The sequence below is a fragment of the Marmota marmota genome, unplaced genomic scaffold (assembly GCF_001458135.2).
Source record: "Marmota marmota marmota unplaced genomic scaffold, marMar, whole genome shotgun sequence".
In the NCBI taxonomy this organism is placed as follows: domain Eukaryota; kingdom Metazoa; phylum Chordata; class Mammalia; order Rodentia; family Sciuridae; genus Marmota; species Marmota marmota.
The window spans coordinates 48,977,454-48,995,607 of NW_025999977.1; the positions used below are offsets into that span (position 1 = coordinate 48,977,454).

An 18,154-nucleotide genomic window follows, 5' to 3' on the forward strand; every position below is an offset into this window, starting at 1 on the left:
CCACCCCCAGAAATTCAGAGATAAACTTTGGGAGTTTGTTTGCTTGGTTTGATTGTGGTCTGGGTTTATTAATCTAAACAGGGAAGTTCCACTGGGACTTTGCTGCATCTACTTGTGTACTGCAAGTTTCCTGCAGGGCCTCCTCTGTGAAAGCAGCTCATATTTCTGTCTGCCTGTCTATCTAGGAGTGCAGGCTGAGGGTACAGGTGACCTGCTGAGGACTGCCACCTCTCCTGCTTGGCATTTCCAGAGTATTTTCCAGATCTGAAATAAAATTTTAAATGGAGGCTTCACCACAGCAAACTACACAGACACACATTCATATGCATTCATAAACCCTTCAACCTCTTTAGACATCACAACCGGAGTCTGGTTGGTCCAGGCACAAGACAGCTGTTTCCTTTGCTGGAAAACGTGTCTTAAGAATAATTAGTCAAAGGAGCTTGAGAGGATAATTTTAAGCCCAATGGTTGAATCTATTACTTTTTTTCCTTTTCAAACGCATCGGCTCCATTTCTGGCAAACTGGTTATAAGATTAATGTTTTTGAAATGACTTTGAACGAGGGAGTGAGTTTGTCTCCATGAAGCCAACATTGCTCACGATTGTGAGTTCAAACACTTTTTCCTGAGAGGAGTGTTCTTTAGTACAGATTCAGGACGTTAGGATGGATCTCTCTGCTTCTCTGTCTTTTGCTGACTTCGGCTTTTGTGCCAAGAACCTTCCTGATAAGGTCTGGCATTTTTCATGCGAGAGGATTATGCCCCTTAGTGGATGAAGGGCCTAACTGCAAGCTCTTTCATTGAAGCTCCATTTTAGCAGAAAAACACAAGATAGGGACTCTGAAGACCCTGGAGGCCCCTGTGTTGGAGGGCGGTGGTGAGGAGGAAATGAGAGACCTTTGTGTAGCGCTTCACAGAGGCTGTGGGTTCAGGCTCCACCCTCGGGGGCTGGTTATCTGATCCTGAGCATTTGACTGAAGTGGAGGCCTGGGTGGGAAGAGGTGAAGTTACCCTTTGAGTCTCTGGGACTTCAGTATCAGGGCCTCTGTGTCAGCTCTGCCGTGTACTAGGAAAGGGGACCGAGAGTGCATGTCTTCACCATAACAGGACCCTCCCTGCTGCCCCCTGCCCTGGAGAGGCAGCAGCAGGCACCATTTCTGAAGCTCCACAGGCTCTCCAGCTCACACATTCTCCCTGTACGCACATTTTTATTTCAATGAACAGCTACAGAATTTGTGTCCACTTCCACTTTGAGGAGGTGTCCTTTCTGCCTTTCCTGATGCTGATGTGGAACTTCTCACAGCTCAGCCTTGTAAAGCCCACAGGCAGGACTAGAGATGAGCCCAGGAGTTGCTGGCCATCTCATCCGGATGGTGGGAAGCAGGCTCTTCTCAAACCCTGCTCCATGTTCAGAAGTTTATTTGAGCATCATTGAGGACATCATTTGCTTTTCTAATGACTCAAGTTTTCTCTCTTTGAACTTTCTAGCATAGCATGGGATCCAGACAGCTTCTTCCCAGCCGACTCTAGCTGTCCAGCTATTAAGCAGGGTGTGAATGTGATAGAACAAGTTTCTTCCTTCCTCCCTTCCCACCCTCATCCCTTCTTCCTTCCTTCCTGTTTCCTTTCTCCTTCCTTCTTTTTTTTTTTTTTTGCTCCTGTCCTGTCCTCTCCTTCCCTCTCCTGCACATCCTCCCTCCCCCTCCTTCCCTTTTTTTCTCTCTTTCTAAATGATTGGCAACAAGGACCTCATACAGGAGGCGTTTGGATCCAGCTGTGGCGCCACACCATTCCTCATTCACTCATTCTTTAATTTGTCCCAAAACACATTCCCTGGACAGCCTGCTGCGGACACCAATGTAGTGGAGTCCCAGTTCCTGTCCCGTCCCAGTCCCTGTCCTTCTAGAAGGAGAATCAGGCAGGAAAGCAGGAGTGACTAGGAACGTGGGAATGTGCTGTGAGAGAGGACTGTGGGATTGACCCCAGAGGACAGAGGACAGAGCTGGGACAGGCATCAGGGCCTGCAGTGATCTTCTCAGAAGAGGTTTAATAGCCACATGGGAAAACTGGTCCAGCCACTTCATCCTCACCAGAAGACGATCTGCCAACAGGTCTCACCGCCCAGCCTGCTCAGCTGTTGTTCCAAGGACCCTCATCTCCATGTGCCCCACCCAGTGTGAGATCCCAGCAGACCCAAAGGGAAGGGCCTGTGACTCCTCCTCGAAGCTCTTGGGCTTCATGGATGGCGGGCGTTTATAGGAGCACCTCCCTCTCCTCCATCCGACCCAGAGCTCCTCTCTGCATGAAACCTCTCCAGATCATGCCAGCCCAGATGTGTCTCCTCCTCTTCTGCACCCCTTTCCCCAACACTCTGCCTTTACTGAGGCTGCGGTCCACTCTGGAGCTGCCCGTCACAGTGGTCTTTGAACATGGCTTCTTGCTCTTACCAGCTGGTGCTCCCAGGCCACAGGGACCATGGCTCATGTAGCTGCAGTCTCTGTGAAGAGCAGGTGTGTACAGCAGCTCCAACAGCTTTCTAGACTGTGTCAAGAATCATGTTAGGAATGGAGGGTGGAGCTCTGATCAACACCTGCACTCAATGTGCCTGTGAATATTCCGTATTTTTTATAGAAATATATACAGGATAATATGCCATGTGCTGGGGTCTTAAGAAATAAGAGGTCAGGTCTGCCTTGGGTACAAATGAAAGGGCAAGGAGGGGTGTTGGGTTTGGGTGGAAGCAAGGATCAGATGGATGAATTAAATGTGAGGTGAAATATGAGATCTATAACAGAGCAGAGCCAGTTCAGAATGATTTTTTTAATTAGACTTATAATTTCTAGAATTTTTGATAAAATTTATGACTTATTCAAACTATAGTCTTCCATTCCTTGGGCAATGTTTGATGGGTTTCCAAAGCCTTGGAATCTTTATTAATAGCACCATTCAGTTATATATATATATATATATATATATATATATTTAAATTATATATATATATAATTTTTTTAAATTTAATGGAATTTTTGTAAAAGCCAATGGACATGGCTTCAGTATTTGGAAACTGTCCTCAAGCCAGTGCCTTAATGTGACAGTTGGATATTGTTTCACTTTCAGTGAGACCTAGTTTGAACTCCTGGGCCTGGGAACGTGACAAGTCCTCATTTGCTTCCAGAATTCCAAAGGGAAAGAATAAGAGTTACAGAAGGATCACAGGAGACCTTTGGGTACTAGATTAAGCCAGGCTGTCCAGGTATTGGGCCTGCTGTGTTGAATACACGGAAATGACTTGTGGTGAGCATGGCAGACTTCTCATGACATTTTGTTCTAAATGGATAAAAGGACTTTAGAGCAACTTCTCTTGAGAGCAGTTTATCCATTCCACATGATTTCTGAATTACCACTTCTTCACAGAGATCAACTCTGGCACTCTGGGATGACGGCATGGCTCATTTTGACATAATACGGTACCCTCGGAGGCGCTGAGACTCTCTCACGCTGTCTTTCCTAAAGAACTAGAAATACAGGGGGTTTCTGGAAACAAGTCCACAGGTGCCCCGTGGAAGGGCTGCTGGTGTGCAGTTCTGTTTCTTCAATCCAAGTGGGCGTCTCGTTCCACATTAACTTAGCTCAAGGTCTAACATCAGGAGGCCTGAATTCAAACTTGGGAATTGTTGACGTTCTCCTTGGATAAAACCATGGCTTGTTGGAACAGGGAGTGTATCCTTGATCAACCTGGTGCTGTTGGGTTACAGATGATAAAGATAAAACTCAGGGCTGGAGAATGACCTTCCTCAAGGTCTCACAGCAAGCAAGCAGCTGAAATGGGACTTCCACGCAGAGCTTGTGACTCTGGCACTTGCTAGTGTTATAACCACTGGTGTCTTCTGTGTCCCTCAGGCCTGGGCCACACAAGAACCTTTTCTGACCTGCCCAAGGGCCAAGTCCCATTTATATGCCATAGGCTCTCGGCTCCTGCTTACTGGGCTGCAAGTTCCTAGATAATCAATAGCCAATATTTTCTGACTTTTTCTTCCTTTGCTGCGCCTCCCCAGCACACCTTCTGTTTATGGCTCTACACTGCCCCTCGTGAGGACCAGGCCTGCTGGCTGCATATTTCCCTTCCCCTGGATCGACCACTTCTCTTCATTCTTGTCCACATGAGCCTCCTGTTACTTTTTTTAAATGCCGGATCCTGTTGTCACTCATCTAGGAAGTTTTCCCCAGCGTCACCTGCACCCATTTGCTCTTAGAAACCTGACTCAGTGCTGCACAGCTCAAGGCCCAGATGCTTAGTGACTGCTGCAGCACCGCCCTCCTGCCCTGACTCGAGGCCACAGCCATGAGTTCTGTTTTCTGTTTGTGAAAGCATCTACTAATGGCTTTGGAGTACCAGATAAGCAAATAAGCCTGGTAGCTTAGAATGTGGGTTTTCTGTATTCTAGTCCCCATTCTTCTGGGGACTTACTCAGAAGAATGAGCAACTTCCTGGCAACTTACTCAGCTTGCGTTAGTAAACCAGACACAAGAACAGTGCATGCACTTGGGGGGTTGATTTGTGGGTTGAATTTGACAATTCCTGAGGTGTTTAGCCCAGTGTCCACCACAGAACACATGCACACTCCATGGAAGCGGTTGGTATTATCCAGCTAAGTAAAGGATCAGTACTCATTCAATTCCATGGTTTTTTGGCTGTAGCTCAATGCATATGATGAGCCGTGTGCTCTGTCTGCCAAAACTCTCAGCACCATCTTGGGCAGCACCAGTAGAGATGCAGGGTCCAGATGGAAGACCATGGAGGCCTGCTGCTCAGACCACACTGGCGCTGGATCCCACACGATGCTAGAGGTGTCCTTAGAACAGTGAGAGAGAGAGAGAGAGAGAGAGAGAGAGAGAGAGAGAGCACACCCCTCATATCAGGAGGACCTCAGAACCTCCTCTCTCCTGGGAGATGGAGGAGGAAACCTGTTCTGTTTAAAGAGGGGGTGTTATAGGTGGCCACGGTGTCTTTCTGAGTTTTCAATTATTCCACACTGTGTGTGTGTGTACACATGTGTATGTGGAGTTCCTCCTATGTGTCAGGCCCTGTTCTAGAAGTTGAGTGGTTACATCAATCAATGGTGATAGAGATCAAAAAGAGAACTATAGATTGGGGGTGAGGTGGCTGTGCTGAACATCGGCAGCCAGATCACAGCTCGGTTTCGATCAATGGAGTGGCCTTTTCTCCGTTTGAAAACATGCAGCTTGTCTGGGCATTTCTGCCAGCTCATCTGCAGCCTCAAGTTGAGCCTGTTGTGAGGTGAAGCCTGTCAGATGCCAGGAGGAACTGGGCATGCAGGAACACGTGACGCTGCCTGTGCCAACACACAGCAGTGACACACACGTCTAAAGCCGAGATGACAACAGTGAGGGAGATCGCACCAGGAAGATGCGATCTTGGGTCAGCTCTAAACACTTGCCGCCCTGAACACAGTACCAATAGGCACTTGTTGGCTGCCTTTCCTGGTTCCAAAGGAACTCTGACAATGCCCACCTACTGGAAGCAAGCAGAAAAGGGTATGTGCTGGCATTCAGTCCACCTGGCCAAGGGGCAGGCACGCTCTGTATTTGATCAGTCAAATGAGTGCTGTAGAATTCCATCTGGAAATTAAAATCTGAGATGACTTTCCCAAGGTCCCAAAGCTAATAGGGTTTCTAGACCACGTAAGGCCTTCCTACCACATTGCACTCTACAAAGTTTGAGCCTGGAATCTTGAGTGCTTTGTCATCAGTGTCCTGGGCATGCAGTTCTAGAGATGGCCAGCAGAGGGCATTATGCACTGGTTTTCTGCAGCCCACTGCCTGAAGCCATGTTGAATGAGCAAATGTCTGCACCCGACTCCATGAGATCTGAATGTCTCCTTGGCAGGAAATCCGCGAGGAGCACGACGGGGTTGTGCAAACAGCCTTACAATGTCTGCTTGTGTGTGTGCACTCGGCTTCTCCCATGTCGCCCACAATGCTCTGTTTTTTTTTTTTTTTGGATAATGGGGCTCTGTGGACCCCTGCTCCTTGTCATGCAAAGGGAGTGACCTGTGTTTGTCATAAATGAGCTCTTGTATGATTAATAGCCATGTGAAGGAGCCCACAGCAGCTGTTGGGCACCCAGCTTCCCGTCTTCACTGACGTGGTGGTTTGCTTGGGCTCTCTTCCCCCACTCCAAAGCCACAGTGCAGAATATACTGCTGAAAGGAAAATGACTGCAGTTTTTTTAAATGCCTGGCAGGGGGCGCAAGTAAGTAGTGTTACCTAGTCATGGGTGTGAGGATCCTGCCACACACCAGGTAGATACCACCCTAGGTACTTTTTACATACATCCTCTGAATTATTAACAACGGAAATGGAAGTATTATGATTTGTGTTTTACCAACAAGGAAAACTTAGATTCTGAAGAGTAGAATGACCCTTTCAAGGCCCCCAACGCTCATGCTGATTCCTTTTGATTCCTCATGATTCCTTTTCTTTCTTTTGGAATGGTTGACTCCATGATCCACACCTTCCTCCTTTGACGTGGCTGCCTATGAACTGAAATTCATGATTTTAGGTTACATGAGGGATTTCCATTCCTAGACTTCAGGGTCTTTATTGTACCTCCCGAAAATGTTTCAGTCGGCATATGTATGTGTTTTTATCAGAAGGCTGATAAAAGTAGTGTAGGATCCTAAAACAAAAGGGTCAAAGCTCTCAGAAAAAAATGCTTAGATTTGGGGACAGGCTTATTTTCTCCACCTGTTCTTATCCACACCTGTTTTCTCAGTTTGTAGTTGACATCTTTGTGGCCACTGCCCAGCAGTTTATCCAGACTTGGGTTCCATTTCAGGAGCACATTAATGAAGAGATTTGGCTCTGTGCTGGGAGCTAGGGTGGGGTGGGGAAGGGAGTAGCTGAATTGGTGACATTCTGTAAATGAGTAAGACATAGCTCTTCAAAGAATCGGCAGCAGAAAAGGCTGTTAATTATTCCCGGGGGTCGGGAAGGAGGTTCTGGGGAGGAAATGCTGTTTGGTTTTGTTGAAAGGCAGACAGGCCATCCACGGGCGGAGGGAGAAAGGGTATTCCAGGCCAAGGAGACACCAGTGAGACAGTGGAAGCAGGAAGGAGGCGGAGGCGCTGGCAGGTCTGCGGTCTGTCTTGACTGAAGTACAGAGGAGCTTCAGCAGCATGCTGGAAACTTGAAAGGGAGCATCAGGCCGGACTTTACAGCCTTGAATACCCCAATACCGAAGCATGTCTTCCTTCTGCCCTGCTGACTCCATGTGCTTCCGCTTCGGGGTCTGACTCAGAAGCAGCCTGGCACCCAGGCAGCTCCGGGCATCCTACAGCAAACTGTCCCTGTGACCATCTTCTTGTCCCAGACTGAGGTCCAGGATCTTCGCAGCGGGCTTGGGTCTCCAGCCAGGGTTTCTGCTTTGAAACATTAGGTTTATCTGCAGTGAACGTAGTTTGAAACCAAAGCGACCGTTCCTTCAGAGACTGGGAACAAAGGCAGAGCCACACCTGTCTCTGGGATTTCAAGTGAGTTTGGGCACTTTGGACATGCTTGAAGCTGGAGATTTAATGGAGCATGCCGACTTCCCTTGGCCTCAAATTCTTCAGGATTTCAGCACGTGAGATGGCTTTTGGTAATTTTTTTTTTTTAATGCTTACAGAATTTTGACACCCACATTTCCCAAATACATCTGAACTAGGAACTAATTCCCTCATGTTGTTCACATGTCAATTCCAAAGCTGCCTGTGGTACTCAGGTGGGCCCCCGTCTAAGAAAACCAGGCATCTGAAAGCCATGGGCAGGTCAGGCTGTGGCCCAGGGGCTTCTGGACTCCTCAGGGGGCCTTCCAGGAGTACCTGAGCTCCCGGTGCCTTGACCTGGCAGGTCGTATGTCACCGCCTGACAGAGAACTGTGGGTGGAGGCAGAGGAACTGGAAGAACAGATGTAAGCAGCAGCTGCCGATGGTGCAGCAGCCAGGCAGAGAGAAGGAGAAAACACTGTAAAAACCGTATTGTAAGATAACAGGAACGGAACAGGCTTAATTCAGCAGCATTTATTTCATACATGAAATTCCAGTATGTCCTGATCCTGATGAATGATCTGAGGGGCCTAAATTGTCCCAGGTGGGAAGCGAGAGAGGGAGGAGGGTACTGACAATAAGGAATGACTGCAGGAGGGAGAAGGCCCAGAGAGCAGGAGGCGTGGAGGTGGGGGGCGTTACACTGAGAGGGCTCACTGGGGGAATCATCCAGAAGATAAAGCCGATGGAGGGATTGCAGATGGTGCCCAGGCTCCTGGGTGATATAATCAGATGAATGCGCATGCCTTTTGTCACACTGGGGAGGGTGGAAAGCGAGGGTGTTAGGGCCACCCCGAAATTGCTGTGCCTATGGGGAATTCACCCGGAGGTGTGGGCCTGCAGCTGAGGACAGTTGGTTTGCAAAATCCTCCGCAGATGGGTAGAATTTGGAGACAGGAGGGTGTTGCCAGAGAGGGTGAGAAGGGGTTAAGAAAGAAACCCCAGACATGTGAAGGCTGTTGGAGGAAGTGGAAACCCAGGGCAGCACCTGCGGGGAGATGAGTCAGGAGACAGGTGAGCAGGCATCTCATCTGGGGAGGGTCTGGGGAGGCCCCTCTTGCAGGTCCGCTCTCCCAGCAAGAGGGTCCTTGTCGCGACCCCTCGCCAGCCAGGGAAACACGACACAGGATTCTTCTTTCAACAGTTTATTCAGGCCTTGAGTCATGTATCATCTTCTAGCGCCCGCCGCCCGACACACCCAAGCACAGCTTAATAAAGCCCCACGCATCCCAATCCTAAGCCGCCACGTGGATCTCTCTCATAGGGTGGAAAGGGATTGCGCGCCAACTCTCCATAAAAGGAGTTGTTTATCACAGGCCACAGTGGAAGCCGGCGCCATCTTCTAATGGCGGCCACGGTCTATAAGAATGGCTTACCACAGGTCCTGACTGTCATTTTCGTAAACCACTGAGAAAGAAGAAAGGGTTTTTTTTGTCACAAGAGCGGACAGTCTGTCGTCCTGTTCACTGGCTTCCGAGCAGCCCAAGCCCTAGGTGGCTTCAAGCGTGCCCTGCCATTGTCTAGACTGAAGCTCAGCCATCCAAGACAGCCTGAGCCTCCTGCCCAACATAACACAGGGGGCGAACGGCATTTCCTAAACAGGCGCCTGGTCTCTGGGCCCCTTGCTCTGCCTGGGCATCTCTTTCCCTTGGCAGTTCAGCAGGACCGGCCAGGGTGTGCGGGGACCGTCAGCCTCCTAGGTAAGCAACAGGCATTCCAAGCAGAGTCCTCAGGATTTCACAAGTGAAAGTGAACAAATTCACTCAGAATTTCTCGGTGGTGGGCTGCTCCGGAGCCCAGCCCAGCCTGATTGCTTCCATACTCTGGCATTTGAAATTGAGGGACACGTTGACTTTCTTTCCCTGAAAAAGGAACCTAATTTGCCCTCATTTCTTGGAGACTTTTTGCTGCTGTAATGTTGGTGTTTATGGGAAAATTAGCTATGATGAGGTAATAGTCTATTTTAGAAAAACTGAACTCAGATATTGAAAGGGCTATTTTAAACCTGCACTTAATTGTTCAATTCCATAATTGTCTCTCGGTGTTTTTTTGGAGAATTCCCATGGATTACCTTACAACTGGACTCCCGCAGCTTGTATTCCACAGAGAACACCAAGCCCTTCTGAGGGACACCGTGGTATTAATGATCGATGAGAATATTCAAAGCGTTTTCCCATTTGAGTGCCATTACTTGTGGTGTTAAAACATTTTGAAAACACATTTGAGCCATTAACTCATTTTTATTGTCAGATGAAAGTGCTTAATAGACTCACTCCACTGCAGTTTCCCTCCTTCATCTTGGAAGGAAAACGTCTTTGGATTCTTGGCAACACATTGGACAACGGAACAGAAAACCTCATGACTTCATCACAAAAGTGGCAGATGAGGACGGGCCTTGCAGCCCACCCAGCTACGTAATATTGCTAATCTGGTTCAGTAAAGTCCGTGTCCTGGAACTGAGAAGATAAGCTGCTTCATTCCATTGGTCTGTCCCACCCCGCCCCCAACACCAAAAAGCAGCTAATTGCCTCATTTTTAAGTGCAACTCTCTTTTAATTGAGAAGTGTTTTCTTAAAACTGCTTATTTTCCATCCTATACAACATAGACTCACGGTTAACTAGAAGCTGGTGATTTGGTTTGCTTCTAATTCAAAACAGGTAGTGTAAAGGTTGTCTAAGTGGGTTCTGCAGGTACCAGGAGGAAGTATCCCTGAGCCGTGTGGCTATTATTTGTCAGCTGGGTCCCTTTCTGTGGGGACAACATGCAGGATGCAAGCAAGCTAATGGTTCATGGGAGGAACCAGAGGTGTCCTTGACCTTCCAGGACAGTATGGGGAGTGTCACTGACAGCGGCCACCGGCCACCGTAGGGGCTTCCTCTCATGATCACTCCAACCTGAATCTTGTCTATTAGCCTCAGTACATTGGTGTCATCACTCTACCCAGATCACATGCAGTCCCCAGAAACTTGCCTGAAACCCAGACTGGACTGCTTTTCTCTGATCTGCTGGGGAAGTAGGAGGGGTTTCTCCAGCTCTCAAGGTTTGGGCCTGCAATAAACCAGCAATGCGCAGACCAACAGGAGAAAAGGCATACAAACTTACTACCATGCAGGTGCCCCCGAGTCACACAAGTGTGGAACTCAGAGAAGGACCAGGTATTTGAGCTTCAGTGCCCTCTTCACAGAGGAGCAGGAAGTGGGGGCTGTAGGGCATTTTGGAGAAAGAGTAAATGATTTTCATGGGAGATAAATGGGCCTGAAGGACAGAATAGCCAGGACAGCATTCCCCGAGGCTGGGGGTCCACTCTAGTCTTCCTTCCTGCAAGTTAATCCTCTGGCAGACCTGGCCCTAGGTAGAGGGGGATCTTGAGAGAAAGACCCTTCCTTCACTTCAGGAGGGAAAGAGGGGTGAGAGACAGGGGTGTGGGGAAGGCCAGAGAGTCAATTGTTCTCCAGCAGCAAACACACTCAACACGTCCAAGTGTCACACATACTGTGAGGTATTCTTTCCTGATCCTCAGCAAATTGTGGAGCCCCCTTGTAGTTAGGAGATTGGACTTATGACAGAGCTAGGTGAGCAGGTCGCAGGTGCACTGGTCTGGAAGAGAAGAGCCCACATCCCACTCAGCTCTGCCTCCAACCCTGGGCAGGTCACTGACTGTACAATCCTCAACTTCTGGATTCCATAAGCCAGTCAAATTTCCAAGTAGACTTTGGATATAACCATTGGCCTCACTCTGTAAGATAAAGGACAACACTGTAACATAGAAGTGGCTGGCCACCTTTAACTTTCTAAGATTCATGAGGAAGCCATTGTTTTTCTCATTTGCTTTGGACTGGTGCTTGGGAACCGCCAGACAGAGAAGTCTTCAGAATTTCTCTCCCAGTGCTTACTACAGACGAGGCTCTGCTCTTAGTGCTATAGGTGCAATGAGGTGTAAACAGCAGGACCCCACGTCCAGGGAGTCATAGGGGCCAGCCTGTAATCACGGTATTTTCTGATGGGTGCCATCGCAGAGTATACCCTGTGTGTTAAGTAAGCAGGGGTGGGTTTTGTTTTTGTTGGAATGGAGCAAAAGAGTAGGGAGGGCTCATGAGGTTCTTTCCGGACTTCCACAGCCATACTTGGAGGAACATGTGAGGAGGGTGGTTGCTGGTGCTGAGAGGTCAGGCCCTGCTCTATCCTGTACCAGCATCAGCAAGGTTCTAAATCCCTAAGATTAACTCTGTCTCTAAAAATAAGATACTGACAGTTCCTATTTCATATGGTTGTTGTGAACATTAAAATATGATAATACATGGGATGGTGTCGTTACTGTGGCCTGCAGGTCACGGAGAATATTAAGCAGAAGAAGCCACATGTTCAAGGGCCCTGTGGCCCTAAGGAGGCAGTGAGGGAAGTGCAGGGTATGTCCAGAGTGGACGAGGCAGGGATAGGTGGAGAGAAAGCAGGGACAAAAGGTGAGCAGAGGACAGGCTTTCTGTGCCCAGGGTGTGACTTTGCATGTACAGACCCTGCAGGCATGGGGAGCATTTTAGGAAAGGAATCAATTTTATGTTTAGAAAGATGGTGTTGCCAGCAGCATGGAACGAGTGGGAGAGTGACAGGACTGGGTCAGGAAGGCCATCTGCAAGCTGTTGGCAGGACATGGGCAGGCTCTGCTGGGGTCTGGATTGGGGTGATACAACCCAAGGTGAGAGAAGGGTGCACCACCGCTAGGAACCAGCAGGGGGCTGCACTTGCTGGAGCCTGGGCACCCTGTGTTGGCATGCTCCAGCCAGAGCCTCCTGCCAGGGATCAGGGACCCTCCAGAGACAATGGCTTGTTATTTTTTTTTGGGGGGGGGGTAGAGAGGATTGAACCCAGGGGCACTTAACCAATGAGCCACATCCCCAGCCCTGTTTTATATTTTATTTAGAGACAGTCTCACTGAGTTACTGAGCACCTTGCTGAGTTGCTGAGGCTGGCTTTGAACTCATGATCCTCCCGAGCCACTGTGATCACAGCCCTGCACCACTGTGCCCGGCTGAGACAGTGGCTTTATGTCTTAAAGATGGATTTGATATGTCAGTAGGGACAGTGTGGCTCTGAGAGCCAACACATGTCTCTCTGATTCCTTGGCTGTAGTGTGCTGTAGATCCATGGACCAGTGTTTGTGTGTTTTGTTTTTGTTTTTCTAAATTAAAGCTTTAAAAAGAGTCTTCTAGTTCCTCTGCTGTGGGGTGCATTCTGATGAAATGTGGGGATGCTCTCGGACTACAGATCAGGAGTCCAGGAGCCATCTGGATGACCTAGGGAAGGACAGTTACTGTACCTGGTCATGGAGCTCCTGTCTGTAAATGGGTCTAATAAAACCTCCCCTACCCACAATACATGCTTACATTGAGGATAAACATGGCCAACACATCTTTAGCAAAGATGTGATATTACAAATGTATGTTATTATTGTTTATATAATGCGTTGTCAAGAAAAAAAGTTGAGTAAACTAGTCTTTCTTAATCCCCAAAATGTTGAGTTATATTATAAATCATCCAAGTCTGCTTTCTAAAAGTTCTTGCACCAGGGACACTAACTATCCTAGGATCTGGAAGGTACTTGCTGAAGGAAAATGCTACAAACTGACCCCTTCTGATAGAGGGATTGAGATTGTCATCTTGGACCTTAAGAAAAACTATTAGAAAACAAAACCTGGTAGGGCTACTATTTTATTTATTTTCTTACCTTCTGCTCTTTGTTGTAGAAGAAGGTGGTGTTGACTTAGGAATTCTTCGTCCACTTAGTCATAGCTAAAAAAAAAATAAATCTTCTGGGTGTTTCTATAAGATCTTTAATCATGAAAACTGATCACTGAAATCTTGGTGTGCCCGGGCAAAGGTAATTATTCACATTGCTCTGCACCCTGAGCTTGTGTCCTTTGTTGTATCTTGTTCACAGAAAACAAAACCTTCCCTGCAAACAACTCTCACATCTTTTTTAAACAAGGCCTGGTTGATTTCATTTGGCTTTATGCTCGGGGAATGCAGCTGATAGTATCATTTCATTTTTTTTCCATCCAAAATAAATAAAGTTCAAATAGTGTATGTGGGGGAGGGATATTAATTCTCTCCTCTTTTTGGAAATTGGAAATATTAGCAGAGGATGATTTTTTTTAGAGTCAGTGTTTCACCCAGTAGTGCAACAGCCTGCTCCGTACATGTGCCTTTGAGCCCAGAGCCAAAGCAGTGGTCACAGGAAATACCATGAGTACATCCAAAAGTGTCCCCCTGTGAAGACGGGTGCCTCCCTTGGCAGAGTCGTGCCAGCAGCCTAAAGTGACAAGAGAAACACCCTCCGTCTGGACTCTGGAAAAGAAAAACAAAATTAAAGTCCTGTTTGGAAATAATCTTACAGCCTGGAGAAATAAACCTGCTTTGGGGTACCTGCCCAGGCACTGGCCTCGCTTCTTCTCACTTCTCATGTCCCCCAGCTGCAGGCGCTCGCTCAGCACCCTGAGCTTGTGTCCTTTGTTGGATCTTCACTTCAGACTTCTGCAGTTTCCTCTTTTCTGAATTCAGCGACACATACTTCCCCTTACCTGCCCTGAGTGTGCTCATGGAGAGCAGACCTTTAGGATCTGAAGGAAGCTCTAAGACTCTCTCCCAGAAAAGTGAGCTGATCTATCCGACAACGCAACGTCCTGCATGCCTTCTGGAAGACCACAGGCTCTCTGACGTGCCCAGACGGGGGCTCTGGAACTCCAGGTCCCCTCCTGTGCAGAACAGAGCATAGACTGTGAGTTCCCCACCTTTCAATGTCACTCAGACTCTCTTCCACTCTCTTGTGATCTTTGGAGAGTGGTCGACCACTCTGAATCTCCTGCTGTTCCACTGTGAAGATAATCATCGCTACTTGAAGGAAATGAAGTGTGAGGAAGCCCAGACGTGCTGCCAGGCACACAGTGGGCCCTTGATAAAGCGCTGATGAGCCTGTCTCTCATACATAATATGACAGCGGCCACTCTCCCCACTCTGGTATTTCAGGGTACTAGGTACATGCTGTCATTCTCACATGTTGACATTCAGTGGACACCTTTGAGCACTTTTCCAGAGTCCAGATGGAGGGTGTTTTAGGAGGTATTCTGTGCTCCCAAATAGATTCTGTTCTCAAAATAGTGCTGGCTCCTACAGTCAGTGTATCTCAGCTGAGCCCTAAGACCATGGCTCCCCTCAGGTAGCCCCAGTCCCTTTAGAAGGCTGGCCGTCAGCCCTTGTCCTTTGGTATTTCCTTCCTTCCTTTCTTTCTATGAGGAATTGAACCCAGGGGCGTTTAACCATGAAGCCACATCCCCAGCCCTTTTTTATATTTTATTTCAATACAGGGTCATGCTGAGTGGCTTAGGGCCTTACTGAGTTGCTGAGGCTGGCTGTGAATGTGTGATTCTCCTGCCTCGGTCTCCCAAGCCTCTGGGATTACAGGCATGTGCCACTGTTCCCGGTTTTCATTTCTTTTCAATAGACGTATTTCATGAGCCACTTTGATTAGGTTTTCTTCGCTAGGTGATTGTATTTTCCTTAAATGTGTTATGAAGTGGGCACATATAAACACAGTTGTTTGGTTAAAAATTGTAGTTTTTTTGTGATTGTTTGAACATTACAATAGAATCACCTCGGTATTCATATTTTTAGAAGCATTTGTTTACACTTTAGTGTTTTTGCAAGTACTTTTTTGTCATACTTCTCTCTTTTAAATGGTCTTCCTGTCCCTCTTTTGTCATTGGGGAGGCCTTACTGTCCTTTGAACTTACTGAAGCAGCTTCTTTACCTATAAAACTGGTAAGAATTGTCATTGTCTATGAGACCTGGGTTAAGGTCTTCATGGGCACTCAGAGTTCTGGCTCGACTGCTGTGTGCCCTCTGACGTAAGTCCCCACAGCACATAGAAGGGTGGCAAGTAGCTGACCTACCTGGGACAGATAAGCACAGGTCACAGTAGGAGGGTAGCCAGGAAGCTCCTGATAGTACACTGAAGCCGGAGTCCCCAGCATTTCAGAGACCACCCTGGACTGCCAGGCAGCCCACTCTGCCACTGTTCAGCTGGGAAACCACTGCTGTGCCCACGGGGTCTCTGTGATTCAGCTCGTGCTCAGATACAACTTCCTCTGCTCCTAACTGGAGATGGGTTTTTGTCTTGACCCTTAACCATGGCCATGTACTTCCCCAGTGTAACCTGCTGATGTTGTGTTCTGAACACTAAACCTTGAAAGAGACCAGCTTATTTTCTCCTTTGCTTCGACTACCTGGAAGCTCAGATCAAATTGATAAACCATCCCCAGAAAATGGCCCAGATAACCTGTAGGTCACATACTGCTTTCCTCTCTCTTCTCATCTTACTGTTCCGCTATTCTTCCCCTTTTCCAACTTACTTTGAAGGCCTCCCTGCACCAGAAGAAACTCCCTTGAATGCTTCTCACCCTTGCAGAGAGCATGGACATCAAATTCCTTTGCCATGAAGGAGATGGAATGAAATTCTTCTGTACTGATCTTTCATTGGGTTTGAAGGCATGTTTTCTAGGCTTCATAGGACTAGACTTGACCCCTAACACCTAACAGGACACAGGTCCCCACAGCCATTGCTCCAGATGTTCTGATAGATGACGCATCTAGGATCCTGGGCATTCCAGGTGACTGAACATGGTTAAGGCTAGAGTCAAGCTCCAGATTATTTGTCCATATTAGCCAGTCAACTCAGCCTTTTGAAGAGAGAAAATTCTACAGCTAATACTTGGATGCATTTCTATGTATGTTTGTTTCCGTCTGTTACAAACTTCAAAGGCTTGGCCTATTTCCCACCCAGCTACTTGGACACTAAAATCATGCCCAGGACAGAATTTAACAAGAGAGCTAAATTCACCAAAGTGTCTTGTGACACATTCATAGCACAGAAATAAGGAAATTAAGAACATTTTTCTTCCATTAAGTCATTACATATGTAAGCCAGGGCTTTTGCTAAATGGTGGAATCATCTTCCCGCAAGAAGGGTCTGCAGGTTTGATCTCAAATTGCTCATTAAACTGGCAATATTCTTCCCTAGAGAGGCAGGGGGCTCATGAACGCTGCCCAGTGGAGGAACGGTCTGGGTCAGCTGCAGCCGTTCAATTTGGCAGAACCCACTTCACACAGGGCTTTGCTCAAGAATATCTGCAAAGGAAATGTGCATAAAAGCAGGAGAGAAAGGAAGAATGACAGAGGGATAGGGAAGACCTTTTGGAAGAGGGAAATATGGTGCTTGTTTTCCATTGCACACACATGCACACCCATGTGCATGCCCAGGTAGTCATGCACCTCAAGGAAGGAGAGGTCTAGGACATATCTAGTCCAACCTGTTCCCCAACACATAAGTCATTTTTATAGCATCATTCAGGATGATGCTATACTACTTAGACATCACCAGTGAGAAAAAGCGCATTGTTTCATAAGGCAAATTACTCAATATTCAGGCAATTCTAATGGCTAGATATTTTTTTTCAGAACATTGCATGAAGACCTTTCTCCTTATTTCCCCATTGATCCTATCTTCCCTGGAGCCACATACAGTCTATCAAATTCACCTTCCGTAGGAACATCCTAAATAAGTCTGTGAAGGCTGTTAGGATAATCAGGATGATGATGATGATAATGGCAACTCTTATTGTCATCCTGTAGCAAGAGCTTATAACTCTTTTTTTTTTTTAATTTTGTCTAAGTGCTGCACTAAGCATTTTGCATTATCATTTCAATAGATACTTTTCAAGAACTTGTTTTTCAGATAAGGAACTTGAGGATCACAGGAATGAAGTGGCTTGCCCTCCATGGTTAGAGGTAGCAGGAAGCAGAGCTGGGATTAGGATGAGGCCTTGTGGTGAGGAGTAGACTCTCTAAATGGTTTCTTTTCTGATTTCGTGTTAGTAGGTTCTCCCATGAGGGAGGTCTGCAGATGCATGAGTGGTTTCTCAGTGGAAGAGCAAGGAGGCCAGATTATATTTGCTGCATCTTCTCACACATAGAGTCATCTTTTAAGTCCATTTTTCTCTTGATACATCTTTCTCATGTAGTGGTGTATTTTTTAAAAATTTCCATATCAACATTATTACTCTCAGAAGCCATAGCATACAAAATTGCAGCCCAGCAGTTCACTGGTCATGATTTTTTTATATTGATCTTTCAAAAAATGGGTATGGAAGTCACAAGGGTTCATTTGTAGCAGAGTTAGAAGATTGCTTTCTAAGTAGCTCAGACCTAGTGCCTGCAGGCTGCTCCAAAAACACGTGTTGAATGAATGAGTGAATGAATGGGTGAGTTTAGTCTGGAGAGGTGTAGACGACAGTTTAATGTCTACATCTAAGAATAGTGGAAATTTTGCTGTTTAAAAATCACCATAAGGGCTGGGGATGTAGCTCAGGGGTAAAACACCCCTGGGCTCAATATCCAGTTCCCCCCAAAATATGTAACAAATTTCTATTTCTCTGTTGATTTGAAACACTTTTTAAATGTCTTAGACTGCTGCTTCATTGGTAAGTTTTGGATATT

The 18,154-nt window shown here is 47.1% G+C and overlaps 1 protein-coding gene across 2 annotated transcripts in view; it reads left to right on the forward strand.

The window, feature by feature from the left end:
- Positions 1-18,154, forward strand: part of Cyria (CYFIP related Rac1 interactor A) — a 57,272-nt gene that overhangs the window by 8,193 nt on the left and 30,925 nt on the right. The window lies entirely within an intron of this gene.